Consider the following 7,220-nt stretch of genomic DNA (forward strand, 5'->3'; position numbering starts at 1 on the left):
CCTCTGGTATTTTCGCGCCAAGCGACCAAACGACGCCAAGCTTACCAAAGTCGACAACGTTGACATTGCAGCTCTCGCTTTTTCTTCTGCCAAATCCTTATCTCAAAATAGCCAAATTTTATCCGTAAAATTTATTTTTGAACTAAAATTTCCTATTTATCTTGACACTATCCTAGCTTAACTATTCTAGTAAATACGTTTCATTTTTATATTGTGCTACAACAATAATTTTCAATAAATATTTATATGTATTTGTCAAATACTTCAATTTTACCTCAACGTTTTAATTTCCTTAACCTATCTAACAATAATCTTACTTCTAATGATAATTTTCTACTTATTACTCCCTACACTCTTTGAATATAAATAGCCAATTACATACTTCTATTGTTCGTTATAAAATAGCTAATTTGCCTACAATTATTAACTGGTATCCCCAATTCGCGCCGTTTATTCATAGTTCCTTTGTCGTATTAACGCTACTCAAAATTTGCTTATAATTTCGCCACGTTCCTACTTTAAGTCAGTGCGACAGAGTGCTTGTAATTTCATCTTAACTAAATGTGTAATTACTCTGCTAATACTACTCCGTTTTGAATGAAAACTTAAATTTATAATAGATAATGAACCAATGATCTATACTACGATTACGTAATGCTTGCATTTTCGGTTTTTCTTAACTTATTTAGCTAATTTCGACAACTTGCCGTTTCCATGATGCTTCGTTGATATTTCTTTAAATTAACATAATTATTAACATCAAATGTATCTAAGATCTACTGTAGACTAATACTAATGATTCTATTACTATATCAAGTCTATTTTTGATGAATTTGTGACCATATTTCTTGTTTTTAGATAAAATTTACATTTCCATTACCAAGCGACCTCTATAATTCCCACGTGAAACTAACTAAATAGCCTCCCAGGTTAATCTGCCGCTAAACCCAGTTCGGCATTAGTTCACTAATTTTCCATGACGCCTACCATTAATTCCTTTAATTGACCATAGATGGCGTTTTTTTACATTAATTATTATACCCGAACAACACAATTCTAATCTCCAATTAAATTTAACATTTACTCATTAAATTGACTGCTAAATTATCCCTGCTTTAATTACATCGACATTCTAATCTCAATTACTCTTATTTAACTGTCTTTGTCGACATGTTTTTGTTTCGAGTTTCCATCAAACCTTCATAGATGGCCCACTAACAATTTTCTACTAATTTATTCCCAGTGACGGTCGTGTGACACATCCGAACCGTTACAGCTTTTCCCCTTGATAGACTAAGAAGTAGTTAATATACAATTTAACGCCCGAATTGGTCTATCACACTTATGTCAATATTTAAAATTTAAAATAAAATTTTATTAGTCTTTATAATTGAAATGTGTTTTGTGTGGTTGTTTTTAACCAAGCTAAGACTATCACTATTTCTAGCCTACATTTGAACCAGTGTTGAAACTCACAGATATGAACACAGTTACAATCCAGTCAGAATGTCTAAGACTCTGCGAAAGATCTTGGTTGTGAGGCAAGATAACTCTAGTAGTAAATCGTATCTCAGCTTCTAATAAAAGCATGATAGCAAGGTCTAACTATCAAGTCCTAGTAGAACTACGATTCTCTCCTTAAGCCCAGGCATTCCTTTCGATTATTCACTTACCAGAAGGTCAAAATGCCCAATCCATTTGCCTCCCAGTCCAGACTTAGCCTTCAATAATGACTTCCTAGTCTTGGAGCATGTGTAGTGTAAATTTTTAGTTCTGTCCACTAGTAGAGTACTAAAATCCTTGAACGCAGTCTACAAAACTGATTTTGCCTACTGGCCTATCCTAACACCTCTATCAAGAATTCTAGTTGTAAGTGTAATGTGTTCAATTATAACTACCAATAAATGATCCGATTGTACTACAGAATTGTTAATTATTCAAGACCCTCATTTCCTTAGATATACTTCACTCTCTTTTCAGAACCCCCTCACGTTGGTCTAGCATATAATATCACACAACATTTCCATCACCACTCTTTCATTTTTTTTTTGTTTCATTATTGCTCGCTGTCTTGAACAATCAATAACCCCAATTAGTATAACCAGACTTCTTTTGTTTTACTTTCAAAATTATTTCTTAACCTTTTTTTCAATGATAGTTCCCATCAACATTATTTTTTCCTACCCTATCCTAATCATAAATATCCTTCCCATTTATCACCTTTTCCTACGTGTTTGTTTTTTTTTTTTCAGGTACTTAAGCCTAATATATACATATCATAAAATCTACTCTTACTGTCTACATATTAACTACCAAACGCTTATAATATAATTTGCTAAAATTTCTAATACTACTGTAAATATTCTATCTACTCTTAATTTAGGTCATCAATTTAGATACCATAATAATTCTATTTCTACACTCTTAACTCAGCTCTAAAACATTAATTTGGCACAAAACCAAACCAAATTTACTTTTGCGTTTCGCTTTACCCCTTTTTAATATCAAAATGCGTTTATTAAACCACCTATCATTATAGTATCTAACTATCTAACTTGTTGTTAAATTTGACAACTCGGCATTAACTTATACTTATAATATACTTCCTCTCCTTTTCCCCTCTTTTTTGAAACTTTAACTTAACATCCTTTACTCAATTTAAATTAATAAATTTAAGACCCTTTAAGATTCATTTCCGAACTGCAATCTATATTTTTTTGTGTGAACTAACCATTACTTTTACTGTTACCTACCGACCGTACGTCCGTTTGAGTCACCTTTAAAACACGCAAATTCCGTTATAATTTTCCTACAATGTGACTTACTTTTCTTCCCTATGGCAACCTCTCACATCAAATGTCAAATCCTGTCAAATCAAATCTTATCTTATAAAATTATTGCCGTTTCAATAGACGCATTTTTAATTACATTAACGCTATGTTATTAAATTTAATTTTAAATTTGTACACTAATTATTAAGAAGCTAATCTGCGCGCGTAGTATCAAACTCTTCCTACTATCTCAACTTTAGATGCTTACTCTGGATACTTTGGTAACTAACTAAGTGAAACGCCGCGTGGTTCAACCGTTTGCAAGTGGAAAAGAATTATAATGTCTGTCACCAGATCCGATAAATTGTTGCTGAAATTTCCTTGTCTCTATGATCGCTGTCATGTCACTCTATCTGTGAAATTGAGATCGTCGCGAAGAATGAAACCCAAGGTTCTGCTGTCTCACTAATGTACTTAATTGAAATCTCTACTGTACCCCTCATCTTGTCTGACATCAACCGAAAAGCCGGAGCTTACAATCGCAAGGTGAATATCGTAATTTTTTTCTTATGTTTCTACCAATCTAAAATGTTGTTATTGTCCTAACCAAAATGTCAATGCTAACCGTCTACATTTTCTTTCAGATTCAACACAATAACGACATGGCCCACAACTCTGTAATAACTTTGGCGAATGACCACTCCGAGGAAAATAAACTTCTATTCTTTTAAACTTATATACAACTGGCGCTTACTCCCTTTTTCCTTCCAACATTGTATAACATTTGTTCTAGTTAATGTAAATGCTGCAACATAAGGTTACACTATAATTTACTAGCTTTTAAGTTTAATTTTCTCTGCTTACAATTTTTTTTATTACTCAGTTAATAAATAATATTAATATAGACCCTGTAATCTAAGCTAATTTTATGTTAAATTAATTTTTCATTTCTATTTGTATGTGTTTTAAGGGTGATTTTACTTTCAGAATTCCATACCGCCTCCCTCTATCGTTTCCCCTATTTTCATACCCACCGTTACTTCATCAACCACTCACAACACTGCATAATTTTATTTCTATCTTAATTACCCTACTTGTCTTAATGTAGTTAATTAAATTTATTTTAAACACTACTAGCATAATAACCAACAATTAACAAAAGCTAATCTAATTTAAATTTATCCACTAATTAATAATCATTGTAACAATGACATAGATAAGTTCTGTATAACTGAAATGTCAACCTGTATTCTAATTAATCTCTATTTTTATTCTTTTATTTTAATTAATTTCAACCAGATACAACTTATTTTATATAATTCAATGTGTTTAATAACTGGTGGCAACTTCATTGGTTAATGAAAATAGTAACTATGTTTAGGTTTAAAATAATGTACCATTTGTTCCCAAATAAATATTAAAACATAACTAAATAACTCTTATCTTGTGTGTCTCAGAATCTACTTCAACCATTTTTTTTTTTTTTCTTTCTAATAGGTTTCACTGGTAGTACCTAGACTAATGTACTGCATAAAATTTTCCCCTCATCTCGTTGGTATTGAGTTCTACTAGAACATACATTTTTATATAGATTAGTAGCTTTTACATATAACCCTTCATTTATACTATTTATACTTATGCTTCAAATTTATTTACATACTAATTTCTACATATTGATTTCTCTTACAAGTTGTACAACTACCTTTCTATTTATTCCTGTCACTACTATTACCGTTTCCCCTGTTTCCCATGTCATAAAAAAATTTGAAATGTCATTTTTCTATTCTACATATCTCTTTAGCATGTTATTTATCCCTTTATAATGACTTATTTCCCCTGTTTAAGCATTTCTAATACGATTTAAGAATAAGAATATTTATTTGCGAAAATGTAGTAGTAAATACAGTTGGAGAAGCGTTTTTGAGTGCATACATTTTACTTAACCAAGCACGCAATGCAAATTCTTATAAACTATTGATTTGTACCATATTAAATAACACTAAAATACTATATTATGTCAAACTCAGAAGATGAAATTTAAAGTTATTCGCTTATTGGATCAAAATAATTATTAATGCCATAATAACACTTATCCAAACAAAATTTACGTAATTCATATTTACTTTCAGGCATGTCAAAGTTACTTATTTCTATGTGTAGATTATTATATACTTTTACTATCGTACATAAAGCATTTTTTGTAAAACAAGCTGTTTTCGACAGCGAAGGATAGCAAAGAAGAGTACCGCGGTGATTTGTAAATCAATATGTAATTCTGAAATATTTTCTAAGTATTTTTTACAACTCTTTATTTACCCCAGAATCTGTTTATACTATCTCAGGTAGCTTTATCTTTTCCCCCTATCATAAATCTCTCTCAGACATAAATATCTAAATGCTCCTCTCATCCACTCAAAGGTTGACTGGTAGAGGATAAGTCCGCCTTTCTACATATAGTTATCTCATTGGTTGTCATTGTGTTTGTTTACCTATTTTGTACTATAAAGAGTTTACATACATTCATACATATCTTGATAATACATCTGTTACTATGATTTCCTATTATGTATATATAATTGAATTGTTCTAAATAATTTATCCACCTAGTCACTCTAACATTATATAATCTCTAATTCTAGACAAATATAAGCGCCTTATGGTCTATTAAAATTATCACTTTAGCTCCACGTAAATATGTCTCGAACTTAGCCAATCAACTTATCACTGAGAAAACTTATTCGGTCACGGTCCAGTTGAGTTGCGGACCCCTGAATCCTCTACTGTGGTTAATTTTATTTTCTGGTTCAGGTGCATGAAATTTAACTAACTATTTCCCCCTCTAATACAATCCACATTCCTCTATCATTTATTTTACATTGACCCTTTTATACTACATAATAAAATTTTGTACTTTAACTACAGTGCCTTACTTTATTTTATTTTTATTTACACAGCTGTTCTTGTTGAAATATTTTATTTCTAAATTTTAATTCATCTCCCCCATTATTCATAAAATTCTTTACGTTAATAATTACATCCAATTTAACCGCTTAATAACTGATTTTGAATAAATTTAAACCTTAACGATAACAGTTTAACTTCTATTTTATGTGGTTTGATTTTTCTTTAATACGTTTTATATTTCAAATTTGTTTCTCATATCGCCCTAATTTTAATATAAAGTACACCTAAATTTTCCGCTTCCAAGTCGCCACGTTTCGTATCTATGGACGTGAACCCTTTACCTCGCTTACGCGCAATTTAAAAATAAATACTCGTACCGCCCTTCGCTATCTGTCACCGCGCAGCTGCCAACGTCAACACTATAATTCTATCGTCAAAGAAAGGTTCTAACCTCAATTTACTATGAACTTACGCTTGTCTTTATTACACTAAAAGTATTTAAAGATAACTAAAACTTTCCGTATCCGCGAGTTTATAATTTAACAGGTGAGTGCCGCCGACATAACTTACGTTCTATGATCTAACTGTAACTATTGATTTGGACTCAAGTTTCGACAGTAACTAACTATTGTTTTAAACGGTATTAACAGTGCTCTCGCGTTTTAAATACGTCCAAGTGTTAACTGTGTAATAATAATGCCTTTTATCTTTCAGATAAAACCTCACCCAGTGTATCTCAAATGTAAAATGTCTAAAGCTCACTCGGATCGCTCTTATAATGAAATTTAAATTTACTGAGCTCATTCAATGAAACAGACCCCACAACAGCCCATTGTTGTTGACATTGAATGGTATGTACTAACTTTCTTAACTCACTATGTCATAATCTTATAAAATTTCAACTGTTAAATTATTTCTTTATTGTTATTACATTTCAAGTGACATTTAAACTCCAAATGTTTGTGTAAGCTAAAACCCAATTAAAATTCATTCTACTCTAACTTCAAACTACTCTTTCTGTTATTTATTTCTTTCTTTTATTTACAGAAAGTGTGATAATCTAATGACAGATGAGCGCTGAACATCACTATATCACACATACTTGAGCATGGATTGAACTAGTGTCTACCTCTCACGATTTGAACTTGTGTGCACTCCTGCTACATAATCAAGGAACTATTCTCACTCTAACTATACCGCTGTCCGCAGACATCTTCCTCTTAATAAAATAATTTAAACGCTTTTAGGTGCTATGATTAATTTTTGGTGTATTGTTTCATTTCTTTACCTATAACCCTCTACTATTATCATTTCATTAATTACTCAATCATTAATTTCATTAATTTGGTAAACTATTAATAACAATTGTCTCAACTTTCATATAACAACAAAGCGACCCCGTTAGTTATTTACTGATTTGTTTATACCAAACATTTACAAGTAAACTTAATGTAATAAATTGTAATTGACTTTCCTGCTTTCCTCTCATAAATTAAATTCTAAAGTAACAGATTTTTACTTTATGTTAATTTCTGATCTGTAAAT

General features: G+C 30.9%; 1 long non-coding RNA gene across 1 annotated transcript; it reads left to right on the forward strand.

Moving 5' to 3' along the window:
- Positions 1 to 5,795: 5,795 nt before the first annotated feature.
- On the forward strand, positions 5,796 to 6,935 carry LOC141433809 (uncharacterized). The gene is made up of 3 exons (XR_012451958.1): positions 5,796 to 6,221; positions 6,390 to 6,526; positions 6,723 to 6,935. It is a non-coding gene; the product is annotated as an uncharacterized lncRNA (long non-coding RNA).
- Positions 6,936 to 7,220: the final 285 nt, after the last annotated feature.

This window comes from Choristoneura fumiferana, chromosome 12, assembly GCF_025370935.1.
Source record: "Choristoneura fumiferana chromosome 12, NRCan_CFum_1, whole genome shotgun sequence".
NCBI lineage: Eukaryota > Metazoa > Arthropoda > Insecta > Lepidoptera > Tortricidae > Choristoneura > Choristoneura fumiferana.